Raw genomic sequence first — 16146 nt, 5'->3', positions numbered from 1 at the left:
TCTATTTTTATGCAAATACAGAGAATTTAGATAATATATAATTAGTAAGTAATTAAAAAATATTAATAAAAATAATTATTGTATGATAAAACTAATTATAGATTAAAATTAAAATAACTAATAGCATAATTAAGATTTTATAGATTAAAATTAAAATAACTAAATAGTATAATTAAGATTAAAAAAATTATTAATTATAAAATTTAAAATATAATTAAAGTGTATAATTATATTTCTTAAAAAATGAAATGACAAATAAGATGGGACGGACGAAAATAGAAATAGTAGACGAAAAATGTGAGACAGATGGAGTATTAAGCAATCTTTTCTAAATTCCTTATTGTTTACCTTTCATATTAGAACCATTATTGTAACTTTGACCTCTTATATTATTAGCATCAAGTATTGAAATTCATGGCAATAAAATGAAGGCTTTCGAAGCCCCACCCGAGCCTCAAAACAGAGGTTAGCGGCGGTTGTTCCATTCAAAACTAATAAATATATTTCTTCAACCATATATATCATACAAAGAAAATATATTTGAATCTCTTGGAAGTTCATTCGAAACTAAGAGATATATATATATATATTCAATTTTTTTTTTTTTTTTGGTCATTTATGAAAATTGAATGTCCACATCAAAATGACTAGAATAGTCCCAACAACAAATTGAATTAGAGAAATTGTAATCCAGTAATGATAAATTTTGAAACTTATGACAAGAATTATATAACCAAACATGTTAATCAAGTAAAACACAATTTAATTATCGAGACAGAAAAATATAAATTTTGAATTTATAAAAAATAGTATCTAGCTTCCAAAAGAAATTGAAGAAATATATATTCAAATTTTTCGTCCGTTTGTGAAGATTGAACGTCCACATCAAAATAACAAGAATAGTCCCCATATCATATTGAACTAGAGAAATTGTAATCGGGTAATGATAAATTTTGAGAACCTATTACATGAATTATACAACCAAACATGTTAATTAAGTAAAGCACAGTTAAATTATCGAGGCAGAAACTATAAGTTTGAATTTATAGAAAATAGTATCAAGCTTCCAAGAAAATTGAAAAAAATATATATTCAATTTTATTATTATTTTTTGTTTATGAAGATTAAAAGTTACATTAAAATGACTAGAACAACCCCCTAAGCAAATTAAACTAGATAAATTGTAATTGGATAATGATAAACTTTGAGAACCTGTCATGATTTATACAAACAAACATGCTAATAAAGTAAAACATAATTTAATTATTAAGACAAGAAACTATAAGTTTAAATTTATATTAAATAGTATCAATCTTATAAGAAATTGAAGAAATACATCTTCAGATTTTTTTGGCCATCTGTGAAGATTGAAGGTCTATATCAAAATGACTACAAAAAGTTTCCACAACAAATTGAACAAGATAAATTATAATCGGGTAACGATAAACTTTGAGAACCTATGACATAAATTATATAATCAAACATGCTAATTAAGTAAAGTACAATATAATTATCGAGGTAGAAACTAAAAAATATATTTCTTCACCCATATATATCATACAAAAAAAATTATAGTTAAATCTATTAAAAGTTTCATTCGAAAGTTGAAACTAAGAAATATATATTCAGATTTTTTTGTAATTTATGAAGATTGAATGTCCACATCAAAATGACTAAAATAGTCCCAACAACAAATTGAACTAGAGAAATTGTAACCGAGTAATAATAAATTTTGAAACCTATTACAAGAATTATATAAGCAAATGCGTTAATCAAGTAAAACACAATTTAATTATCGAGACAGAAAACTATAAATTTTGAATTTATAGAAAATAGTATCTAGCATCCAAAAAAAAATTGAAGAAATATATATTCAAATTTTTCGGTTGTTTGTGAAAATTAAAGGTCTACATCAAAATAACTAGAATTGTCCACATATCATATTGAACTAGAGAAATTGTAACCGGGTAATGATAAACGTTGAGAACCTATGAGATGAATGATACAATCAAATATGCTAATTAAGTAAAGCACAGTTAAATTATCGAGGCAAAAACTAAAAGTTTGAACTTATAGAAAATGATATCACTTCAATAAAATAAAAATATATATATTCAATTTTATTTATTTATTTATTTATTTTTGCCGTACGTGAAGATTGAAGGTTCACATTAAAATTACTAGAACAGTCCCCACAACAAATTGAACTAGATAAATTGTAATTGAGTAATGATAAACGTTGAAAACCTGAGACATAAATTATACAAACAAACATGCTAATCAAGTAAAATACAATTTAATTATTGAGATAAAAAACTATAAGTTTAAATTTATATATTATAAGAAAATTGAAGAAATACATCTTCAGATTTTTCAGAAGTGAAAAGTGAAGGTCCACATCAAAATAACTAGAACAGTTCCCACAGAAAATTGAACTAAATAAATTTTAATCGGGTAACGATAAACTTTGAGAATATATTACAAAAATTACACAATCAAACATGCTAATTAAGTAAAATACAGTTTAATTATCGAGTTCGAAACTAAATAATATATTAATTCATCCATATATATTATACAAAGAAAATTATATTTAAATCTCTCAGAAGTTTCATTCGAAACTAAGAAATATATATTCGGATTTTTTTTTTATTTTGTGAAAATTGAATGTCCATATCAAAATTACTAGAATAGTCCCAACAACAAATTAAACTAGAGAAATTGTAATCGGTAAATAAATTTTGAAACCTATGAAATGAATTATATAACCAAACATGTTAATCAACTAAAGTACAATGTAATTATTGAGGCAGAAAACTATAAATTTTGAATTTATAGAAAATAGTATCTAGTTTCGAAAAAAAAAAAAAATTGAAAAAATATATATTCAGATTTTTCAGGTGTTTGTGAAGATTGAAGATCTAAATCAAAATAACTAAAATGGTCCTCATATCATATTAAACTAGAGAAATAACCGGGTAATGATAAACTTTGAAAACCTATTACATGAATTATACAACCAAATATGATAATTAAGTAAAGCACAGTTAAATTATTAAGGTAGAAAAATATAACTTTTTAATTTATAAAAAATAGTATCTAGCTTCCAAAAAAATTTGAAGAAATATATATTCAATTTTTTTTGGTTGTTTATGAATATTGAAGGTTCACATCAAAATAACTAGAATGGTACTTATATCATATTGAATTATAGAAATTGTAACCGAGCAATGATTAACTTTGAAAACCTATTACATGAATTATACAATCAAATATGATAATTAAGTAAAAAACAATTAAATTATTGATGTAGAAATTATAAGTTTAAATTTATAGAAAATAGTATCAAGCTTTCCAAGAAAAAATTCAAAAAATAGATATTCAATTTTTTGCCGTTTGTAAAGATTGAAAGAACATTAAAATGAGTAGAATAGTCCACACAAAAAATTGAACTAGATAAATCGTAATCGGGTAATGATAAACTTTGAGAACCTGTTACAGAAATTATACAAACAAATATGCTAATAAAGTAAAATACAATTTAATTATTGAGACAAAAAATTATAAGTTTAAATTTTTATAAAATAACATCAAGCTTCTAAGAAAATTGAAGAAATACATCTTCAGATTTTTTGGCCGTATGTGAAGAGTGAAGTTCTACATCAAAATGACTAGAACAGTTTCCATAACAAATTGAACTAGATAAATTATAATCGAGTAACGATAAACTTTAAGAACCTATGACAGAAATTATACAATCAAACATGCTAATCAAGTAAAGAACAATTTAATTATCGAGATAAAAACTAAAAATATATTTCTTCACCCATATATATTATACAAAGAAACTTATATTTAAATCTCTCGAAAGTTTCATTCGAAACTAAAAATATATATTCAGATTTTTTTGTCCTTTATGAAGATTGAATGTACACATCAAAATGACTAGAATAGTCCTAATAACAAATTGAAATAGAAAAATTGTAACCGTGTAATGATAAATTTTGAAACATATGACAAGAATTATATAATCAAATATGTTAATCAAGTAAAGTACAATTTAATTATCGAGGCATAAAACGATAGGTTTTGAATTTATAGAAAATAGTATCTAGCTTCCAAAAAAAATTGAAGAAATATATATATTCATATTTTTCGGTTGTTTGTGAAGATTGAAGATTCACATTAAAATAACTTAAATGGTCTTCATATCATATTGAACTAGAGAAATTGTAACTAAGTAATGATAAACTTTGAGAACATGTGACATGAATTATACAATAAAAAATGCTAATAAAGTAAAACACAATTTAATTATTGAGACGGAAAACTATAAGTTTGAATTTGTAAAAAATACTATCAAGCTTTTCAATTAAATTGAAGAAATATATATTCAGATATTTGGTCGTTCGTAAAGATTAAAGGTCCACATCAAAATGACTAAAACAATCCCCATAACAAATTAAACTAGAGAAATCGTAATCGGACAATGATAAAATTTGAGAGCTTATGATAAAAATTATACAATCAAATATACAAAATCTAGTAAAGCATAATTGAATCTTCGAGACAGAAAATTATAAATTTGAATTTATAGAAAATATTAGCAAGCTTATAAGGAAATTGAATGTTACCATAATAGTTAATAATAAAAATATCACTAACGATTAGCAAATACACAATTGAGAAGGGAATGAATTTCGCAATTCAATGAATTGTAATTCGGCTTCAATGAAATCCATTATACCTATACTAGATTATTCTAATCGGTTTCGAATATAGTTTCAAATCTATTCCGACATCAACCACCTATTTTTTTACGAACCGAAAGGATACACCGCGAAAAAAATTATTAGTATTTCTTCTACCTTACATAAAAATATATATATATATTTTCAAATTGTTTTACTAAACAAACAAATTCTCACTTCTTCATATTTTTTAAGGAAAAGTAAATTATTTATTTTTATAAAATATTACACCAAATAACTTCATAAATACATAACAAACATGCAAAACATAAAGACAAACTACACACATCCTAATACTACTTTTGTAGCAATTTGTTTATGTATTTGTTACTATACAATTTTTCACTTTTCTTAAAAATATATTTATTTCTTTTTACATATCATACAATATTTTCTATTTTAATTTGTGTCATATATTTTGTAATATTTCTAAAGTATTTAACTATACTTCATCTCATTATATAATTCAAATAAAAAATAAATGCACATTTCATTTTCTCATCATACTACCCAATTTTAATTTATTCTACTTGATACTAACCACCTAAATACTCGTATAAAAAATAAAAAACTTTGTTATATATGAGACTAAGAAAGTATTACTTCTTAATATAATATTAAATTATTATGCAAATGCAAGCACAATCGAACACACAATAGATATGTGTGTACATTTATTTTGGAGATTTCTTTGTATTTTCACTATTCATAAAAATATATATATTAAAAATATCAAATTAAATATTTATTTTTTATTTTTTTACATTAAATTAAAAAATAATTTACATTTAAAACATCACACTATAAGAAAAAATTATTTTTGTAACAAAACTTTTTTGTCTCTAAATCTAACTTTTTCCGTTACTAATGACATTAGAGACGAAATTAGGAATGAAATTACGTTAGCTATGTGGACATTAGGGACGGAATTCCGTTACAAATATATTATTTTTTTTTTGTAGTGTCACATCAATTGCGAATTATATCAAGTTATACTACTATTTCAATTCAAAAAATTTTACTATTCAAATTTCAACTCAAAATCCAAACTTCAACACAATTTTTAATATTGTTGTTTTAAAATGAAATTATTAAACATGATATTTTATAAATAAAATGAATGTGCTTTTATTGAAAAAAAAAAAAAGTGTAAAAAAACTAAGAAAAATAAATATTATTCCACCAAAAAAAAATCTTCATTACATGTGATTTTATTTGCACAATTTTTTGTAAATATTACTCCCTCCTCACATGTGATTTTATTTGCACAATTTTTTGTAAATATTACTCCCTTCTCCTTTCTATATTTTCGTATGTTCCACTTAATTTATATCATTTTTTGAAAAAAATTAAACATTTTAATCTCATTTATAATTTTTTACTTTTAATTAGATTAATTAATTATCTTAATTTTAATCTATAATTATTTTTATTATATAATAATTATTATTACTAATATATTCTTAATTATTTACTAATTATACAACTCATAAATTCATGTGTCTACACGAAAAATGAACATCATAACCGGGACAGAGGAAGAATAGAAAAAATTAAATACATACATATATTAACACTATATATTTATTTAATTACAAAAGACAAAGAATCAAAAATATTAAATATTATTATCAATATAATTCTTGGTACCTAGTATACAAAATACATTCCATAAAAAATATATATATATATATATAATGAACAAACATGTGTAAACTCACACATATTCAAAGAATTATACATTAATAAACATATTCAATATGAATGTTGTTTATATAGTAATAAAATCATGCACATAATTGCTCATTCTTTAATTTAATTTATTTTTAATTTCTTGTGATATGTCATTAAAATTTATATATATATATTATTACTTTTAGTAAAAAGATATATTTATACTATAAAAAATTAATAAAAATACACACAAATATTAAAGTTTGTGCCAAAATTATGAGAATATTTTTTAGGACCGAAAAGTAATGTGTATATATAATTTACATAAATTAATTTAATAAAAAATATATATTTTTTTAAAATATATATACACATAAATATATTTATTTAAGAAAATGATGCAAATAAAGTATAATTATATCTTAATGTGACTTGGGCCTAATTAAACTGGGCTTTTAAGCTCAAAATTTTAGAAAGTTGTGTTTATGTAAGTATATTATCTAAGAAAAATACTTAATATATATCTTTTAAAAATATATATATATTTATCTAAAATATTAATATATTATACATATTCATTATTTTATATTATTTACCTAATATTTTATATTTTATATTAAAATAAAAAATAAAAATTTTCTTCGACCTATTTCACAGAACAAACACACCTATAGTTTTTTTTTTCTTTTGTTTTTGTTATATTGTCATAAAAATATAGTAATATTAAATAAATAAAAAAAATTAATTTTGATCATAATATAACTAAAACTTATCAATTTTGGTTATAATATAAAAAATTCATCAGTTTAGTCTTGTTAAAAACAATTTCAATCAACTTTGGTTCTATTGTTAAAAAATTAACAGAAATTGATGACGTAGACATAATGGAGTTCACGTGGTAGACCTGGAAAATAGGTCATGTACAATTATACGATTATTGTATTAAAAATTAATTTTATATTTCAATACAATTATATATATCTATGTTGAAATTGTATTAAAATGTAAAATAAAATTTTAATATAATATAAAAAAAAATAGTTGTGTAATTGGATGTTTATAAGAGAAAATTTTTTTATGAATAGAAGAATTTTAGACAAATTTTCGAAATAACATATTTTATAAATTTTTATATTTGAATTAAAATTGATATATTTTAATTATATTAAGATGACTATTAATTTTTTTTTTTCCATTTTAACTATAACAACTATTCTAAATATATTTGTTAAAAAACATATATAACAAAAAAAACAAAAATTAGATCAAAACTGAAAAGTACACGGCCGTGTAGAATTAAACATGGTCGTGTATAATTGTACATTGCCATGTATAATTGTACATGACCGTGTATTTTTCAGGTCAGTTGCCACGTCAACTCTATTACGTCCACGTCAGCACTTTCTGTTAATTTTTTAACAGTAGGACTAAAATTGATTAAAATTGTTTATAACGAGATCAAAATTAATTGAAAAATTTATAATGGGACTAAAATTTATAAATTTTAATTATATTGAGACCAAAATTGATTTATGTCCTAAATAAAAATTTAGGTAAATGCATTGCTTTGGTAGAATTTTGATAAATAAAATAACAAGATTTGCTACAAGAATGATAAGAAAACAAACTTATGGTGTGTTTGTTTTTATTTTTAGTTTGAAGTGTATTATGTTAGGTATAAAAAAAATGTATTAGATAATACCAAAAATAATTTGAATTGAATTATTATTTTTTTAATAAATATAATATATACAGAAAATTATGTCATTCTTTTATAGCACACTTGTTGAACAAAATCCCAACAAATGAGAATATTCTTTTATTTGTATGTTGTGTTCAAATATTAATTTGATACTCCCTCTCGTCCAGTATATATATTTTTATTTTGGATTGTCTAATTACAAATTAATTATTTTTTAATAACTATAGATTTCATTTTTTTCTATAAATATTTCTACTTTATCATTACATCATTATTTTACAATAAAAGTGAAGGTAAAATTGTATTTACACTATTTTTAATTATTTATTATAATTAAAATATTATTATCTTTTGAAATTTATGGAAAAAAAATAAATGGGAATAAATTAAAATAAACAAAGTATAAAATTTATAAAATAAAATAATATTGTAGTACTCCCTCCGTCCCACTTAATTTGTTCCCCTCCTTATATTAGACACGAAGTTTTAGGTATTGTATAATTAGTAAATAATTAAGAAGTCTATTAGTAAAAATAATTATGATTTAATAAAAATAATTATAGATTAAGAATAAGATGACTAAATAATTTAATTAAAATATTAAAAAAATATAAATTATGAATTTTAAAATGAGATTAAAGTGTATAATTATATTTTCAAAAAGAAAATAACAAATTACGTGAGACAGACACAAATAAAAAAAATAAAAAAATTAAGTGGGAACAGTATATTTTTTATAAAAAGAATGAAAAAAATTATCTAAATATATAAATATAAACATAGCCTAACTATCTTTTAAACTTTGAAGTTAATTATTAAGCATTAAACTCACTAAGTATTTATTTAAAAATAATCAATAAATGGTTTCATTATTTAATGAATACTTATTAAATCTATAGTCACGCATTGCGTCAATTTATTTAATTCAAAGAGCTAATGATGGATCTTAAATTTAAAAAAAAAAAAAAAAAAAAAAAAAAAAAAAAAAACTTAATTAATGTTTTTATCTTTTAATGTTGAATAATTGATTTTTGCCAATAAAAATGATTTGTTCATCTAATTATTTTTAGTGATTCAAGGCTGGATTAATATTATTAAAAAATACAATATATTCATATAAATTATACACATTATATAATACATATTTTATAAATTTAAAAGAAATTGATAATTCAATAAAAAAATATTATTCTTAATATTACTAATATGACTTTTCATAATAAACATAGAAAATACATATATACAATCATATAAAACAATGAAGAAGAACAATGAATAGTGTGATTTGTATCCAAAACCGAGTAAACGATATTAGATAAATGATGTGGGACAGATTTTATTAAAAAAATATCAACAGAGTTTGAAACATAATAAAATTTATTGGGTAAATTATATAATATATTTTTGTGTTTTTAGTAAATATGTACAAAATATTATATTTTTGTGTTTTTAGTAAATATGCACAAAATATTATATATTTTATTTATTGGGTGAAATTCTTTTATATTAATATAAAGTTTGCACGTGATACTCTCTTGTCCAAAATTAATGATTGATTCTAAATAAATATTTAAATTACGCAAATTGTATAAAAAAACGTAAAATATCTTAAATAATTTTTTTGAATAGATTATATAAATAAATAATTGATTAATAATTCATTTTATAGTTTTTTTGGAACAAAATTGTTATCTTAGTTTTATAAATACTATAAAAATAAATTGATTGAACAATTATTTATTTATTTATTTATTTGATTCAAAAAAAAATATTTAAGATATTTTACGAATTTTATTTAAAATCAAACATCAGTTTTGGATAAAAAAATGTTGTTTCGTGTAAATGTTACACTAACACAAAGGATTTTTCACGCAATAAATAAAATACAAAATATTTTGTGCATTTTTACTAAAACACTAACGGTATTATATAATTTATCCAATATATTTTATTATGTTTTAAACTCTATTGATGTTTTTTTTTAAATAAAGTCTGTCACATATTATTTGTTTTATATGGTTTAGGAAACCCTTTTGGTTTTGCATACAAATCACATTATTCATTGGGTGTGTTTGTTTTGTAAAAATAATTTGAAGAGATATTTTTTTATGTAAATTATAAAATTTGTGTAAGAAATATAAAAATAATGAATATAAATAAGATATTAATACTTTTGAAAAGATGTGCTCAAAAAAATCAAAAAAACAAACTCATTGTTCTTCTCTCTTAAAAATCTTTTTTTAAAAAAAAATTTGGATGTGTTTGTTTTATATTTTTTGATATAGTATTTACATACGTTTTGACTAATATTAAAATATTCTTAATTTTAACTTAAATAATAAATATTTTATTTCACATACAATACTTTATATACAAAATCAAATAACAAAAATATTAAAACTTCGTACACATTTTTAAAGACGGATCTATTAAGGGGCAAGGGTGGGCTCCAGCTCCCCTTGTCCCACCCCACCTCCCTTTAATTTATTTTCTTATTTTTATATATTTTTAAACATATACATATAAGAATAGAAAAATTGATTGGAATAAATAATAATACTAGTAATAATTTTAATTATAGATTTTTTTTTAAATAAAAATGTATTACTATTTTTTATTTCATAAAAATCCAAAAATGAATTTTTACAATATATATAATAAATAATATTATTGTAATTGTTATTTTGTAATATTTTTAAAATATAACAATTAGAAAGATAAAATTAGTTGGACAATAAATACACATAAAATATATTTTTTCCATCTTAAAATAATAATTTATTTTTTTATTTTTTTCTGTCTCAAAATAATAATTTTATTTTTATAATAATTATATCATCATAAAATTATTTATATATATTTTTTATATATAAATGTCATTACTTTATACACAAATACACTATTAATGATATTTTAATTTTTTTACTATCTATTTTATATTTATTTTAAACATAATATTATTATTTTTTAAATTCCAAGCCGAACTCAAATGTCGTTATTGTTTTGAAACGGAAAAAGTATTTTGTTAGTTTAAAAAAATAGCTCCCTTTTAACTTGATCATAGTTCCGCCACTGCTTTTATTAACTAATAAAATAATATTATTATTTTTTAATCTAATACTCCTTCCGTCCGAGAAAAAATATCCTGTTAGAAATTGACACAAAAATTAAAAAATAATAGTATTTAATTAAAAATTGATATAAATTAAAATATAAAAAATTAAAATACTCTTATATTTTAAAAAATTTTAAAAATTAAATTAAAAATAATAATTGAAGATAATTTGAAAAAATATAATTAATTTTATTATAAAGCGAAAGACCAACAAATTTCAAACAGCATGGGGGTTATAGAAGAGAACAAAAAGTGTCCCACAAAATCCGTAGATAACACAACATGGTGAATGGGTCCGGTCCGGTCATAAATCACGATACAGACCGAACATGGAAATTACATAATTGCCCTTAGAATACGAATTTGTCCAATTGTCCTTGCAAAGGTTTCGGGCTGTGTGTCAGAATATTACCCGAATAATACCCTTCCCCGTCTTATCTCTCATCGCTCCATCACCATGTGATTTGACACATATACTGCTCTTTTATTCCTTATTTATTAAATTTCGTACAAATATATACTCATTTGATCGACATAAATTATTATTATTTTATTTTATAGTAAAAAAATATAAAAATATAATAATTTTTTATTTAAAAAAGAAATATAATATTTTTTAATGAGAAATAAAAAAGAAAATAGACATAAATTTGAATGACGGATGTACAGTATTAAAAGAAAATTTATGATAAATTCTTCGTTCGTCTAACTTAATTTGCCAATTCTTTCTATTTTTATTTATTCCATATAATTTATTTTTTTTAAAAAAAATAATTATACACTTTAATCAAATTTTAAAATTCATAATTAATAATTTTTTTGTTTTAATTAAATTTTTTAGTTATCTTGATTTAATTTATAATTATTTTTACTAATAAAAAATTTAATTATTTACTGATTTTACAATATCTAAAACTTTGCGTATAAACTAAAGTAGATAAATTAAGTAAGACGGAGAAAATAATATTTTATTTTTATACTCTTTTCGTTTCTAATCAGATGATTTATTTTTCATAAATTTAATATTAAATTAAAATATATTTAGCAAATATATATTAATTTAATTAAATTCATAACATATAATCTCATAAAGTATTGTACACTCAACATATTTTATTTCTCTCTTCTCAAATATTTTTAATATATATTTAAAATTTCTTATCTTTTAAAAAATTAATATATCTTAATTATAGATAAATAAATAAAATTTTTATTTATTTGCATTATTTAAAATATATATTTGATTAAGATATACTGTATTAATTAAAATATTTGAACATATATTTTAAATTTATTTTAATCATATATTAATTTTTATTTTAAAACTACAATAATACTATTCATATAAAAAAAATAAAAAATAAAATTTTAATTTAATAGTTTAATTAATTAAATTCTGTTATAACCAATGAAAAACGTCATCGTTTTGAGTCATCGTTAAATTAATTTAATTTGGTTTTGAGTCATCGTGTCATCACATCCGTCGTCTATTTGTATAAAATCTAATAAACTATAGATTTAGGGCAGATATTTTTTTAAAGAAAATGTAATTGAATTTTTTTAAAATTGGTTTGTCCACTTGGGTTCAGTCCTGTATATATTTTTTTAAAGATTAATTTAAATACTATTTTTAATAAATAAAATAAAACCAAGCTACGTATCCTTTGACTTTGATGAGTTATGGGCGTGTTCCGTTTTCGTTTTACAATTTTAAAAAAGATTAATTCTTGAGTATACATTACTCATTCGTCCTAAACAAGATGCAATATTTATTTTGGACACGAATTTTTAGGTATGTAATATTAAATAGTACTCTCTCTACCTCAAACAAGATGTAATATTTACTTTTGACACGAATTTTTAGGTAGGTAGTAACACGAGTTTTTAGGTAGGTAGTATTAAGTAGGATAATTTAGAAATTAGGTGATGTGATTGAGAGATAAATATATATTTTATTTTTTTATTTGGATGATGTGAGGGGATAAAGTGTGGGGTAGAGATTAAGTATAATTAATTATTTCCTATTTTGGAAATGTTGCAGAGTGTTTGAGACATACCAAAAATGAAATGTTGCAGGGTGTTTGGGACGGATGGAATATAATTTAGAAATTAGGTGATGTTATGGAGAGAGAAATGTATATTTTATTTTTTTATTTTAGTAATGTGATGGGATAAAGTGAGAGGTAGAGATTAAGTATAATTAATTATTTCTTATTTTGAAAATGTTGCAGGATATTTGGGACATATCAAAAAAAGAAATATTGCACAGTGTTTGGGACAGAGGGAGTATTTTTTATTATTCATTTACTTTTTTTTTATCGTTATGAACAAATGTTTAAATTTAAATACGAAAATAATGATATTTGTATAATGATAAAATAATAATAATAATAATAATAATAATAATAATTAAAAAAAGATAATTTTATGATTTATGATGATAAAACTATTGATTTAGATTATTTTCAATCCACTCATAAATGCAATGATATTTTGTGTATTTTTATTATTTTTGGGATGTTTTGTGTAATTTTAGTTTTTTAAAAATGATATATAATTGTATTTTTTGAAAAGTGATATATAATTTTATTTTTTTAAAAAAATATGTAATTTTATAAATAAAATATAAATTATATATTTTTTAGTGATAATGTAAAAATATAGGGTGTGTTTGTTCGGGGAATTGATTGGATTGGATTTACACTATTCATTTAATTTTTTCCTTCAAAAATATCAAATCAAACACTTTTTTTTTATATTATATTAAAAATCAATTTTACATTATCAACGCCTATTTATATCACATTATACAATTATTCAAATTCAAAATTTTTACTATTCAAATCCCAATTCAAAATCCAAACTCCCAAACAAACACACGTCATATGGTGCAATTTATAAATATGAAAATTTATATAAAATAAAATAAAAGAGAAATAAAAATTGAAGTTTGTTATTTGAGTAAAATTATGTGTATTAGATGTATTTTTTTCTAGTATTAATATTATATATGTACACAGTAAAAACAATAAAATGATACATTCATACTCTATTAATAATGTGTATTAATTTTGTCATTTGGTTAAATAAAGATAGTAATATTTATAGTTGAAAAATATTTTTAATAATATATTTACTAAAAAAATAAATATATTGATTTGAAAAAATAAAATGAAAACCTGTAATCCAAGATAATTTTGTATTTTTGCATATAGTTTTTTTTTTCCTAATTTTTTTTAGATACTAGTATTATATATGTATATAGTATAAAATGAGATAAAATGACATATTCACATTTCTATTAATAATATATACTCCCTCTGAATATTCATTTATTTTTTTACGTGTTGACTTTTAAATATTACTTACTATACTAAAATGTATTACAAATAAAAGAAAAATGACAAAAATATTTTTATTAGTGTGTTATAATATTAATATAATAGCATTTGTACAAAAAATATATATATAAATATAATAATATTTTTAATATTAAATATACTGATGCAAATAGTAAATAGATACTTTGTTATGGACACATGGAATATTAATTTTTTATAATTTGGTCAAATAAAAATATTTATATTTATACAAGCAAGTTGTAAAAATATTTTTAGTAGTACAATTATAAAAAAAAAAAGAACATATTCAGGATGCAATATTTTTTAGATGAATTGATTTTTTTGTGTGTAGTATAAGACCGTGTTGGTAATATAAAAAATAATATTTTGGGTTGAGTGATTGATTTTTATAAATGAATGATATATATTATATTAGTACGTGTATATATTTGTATTTTTTTAATAATATTTATGAAGAATTGTTCCATTAAAAAATGTTAATGAACTTTTTAATATAATAATATTATATCAATATTTTTTTTAATAATCCTTTCGTTAGAACTAAACTTCTCATTTCGTTCAATTACAAAGTAAACGTTTCATTAAATACATCACTTTTTTTTTACATCACATCATTATTTTTGCAGAAAAAGTAAAGAAAAATATGTCATTACACTATTTTTAACTACTTACTATAATTAAAATACTATTATTTCTTAAACATCGCGCAAAAAGTAAATGTTTACTTTTTGTGTGGACAGAGGGAGTATAAATTAAGAAAAAATGACCAAAATACTTATATTAATAATACAATGATATTTATACAAAAAATTATATAAATATAATGACGCAAAAAGGTAAATGAGAAGTTTAGTTTAAAAAAAAATTACTCCCTCCGTCCCAGATACCATGTCCATGTTGCCGTTTCTGTCCATCCCACATACCATGTCATTTTTCTTTTTTGGAAAATGATTACACACTTTAATCTCATTTTAAATTTTTATTATTGTTATTTTTTTAATTTTAATTAAACTAATTAGTTATCTTGATCTTAATTTATAATTGTTTATATTATAAGATAATTATTTTCACTAATACATTCTTAATTATCTACTAATTACATCTCTCCTAAAATGTATTTTTTATTACACAAGATTATATACTTTTTCTTCCCAAACACCTGTAATATATATTTTTTTACCAAACATTCTACAATCATTCTATTACATCAGAATATATATTTTTATCCTTTATCATATTATTTAATTTTTAAATTATTTTATTTAATATTATTATCTGCCCACATTTTATGTAGAAAACAAACTGTAGAAAACAAATGTTAAATCATGTTTAGAATGTAGGGAGTATTAAAAATAAAAATTAAGCTCTAAAAACGAACATAACAAATTTATTCATTAACCTAAAAAAAAAAAGAAAAAAAAAAAAAAGAAGCTTGTGAGTTACTTTTAGAAGAAAAAACAGGAAACTCAGAAAAGGCTAAATATTAGGCGAAAAACATTAGGCTCTAAAATAGAGGTTTTATTTATTTATTTAATATTTTTG

This window comes from Andrographis paniculata, unplaced genomic scaffold, assembly GCF_009805555.1.
Source record: "Andrographis paniculata isolate CXL003 unplaced genomic scaffold, ASM980555v1 Contig75END, whole genome shotgun sequence".
NCBI classification, from domain to species: Eukaryota; Viridiplantae; Streptophyta; class Magnoliopsida; order Lamiales; family Acanthaceae; genus Andrographis; species Andrographis paniculata.
Note: the sequence above shows the minus strand (reverse complement) of the source record.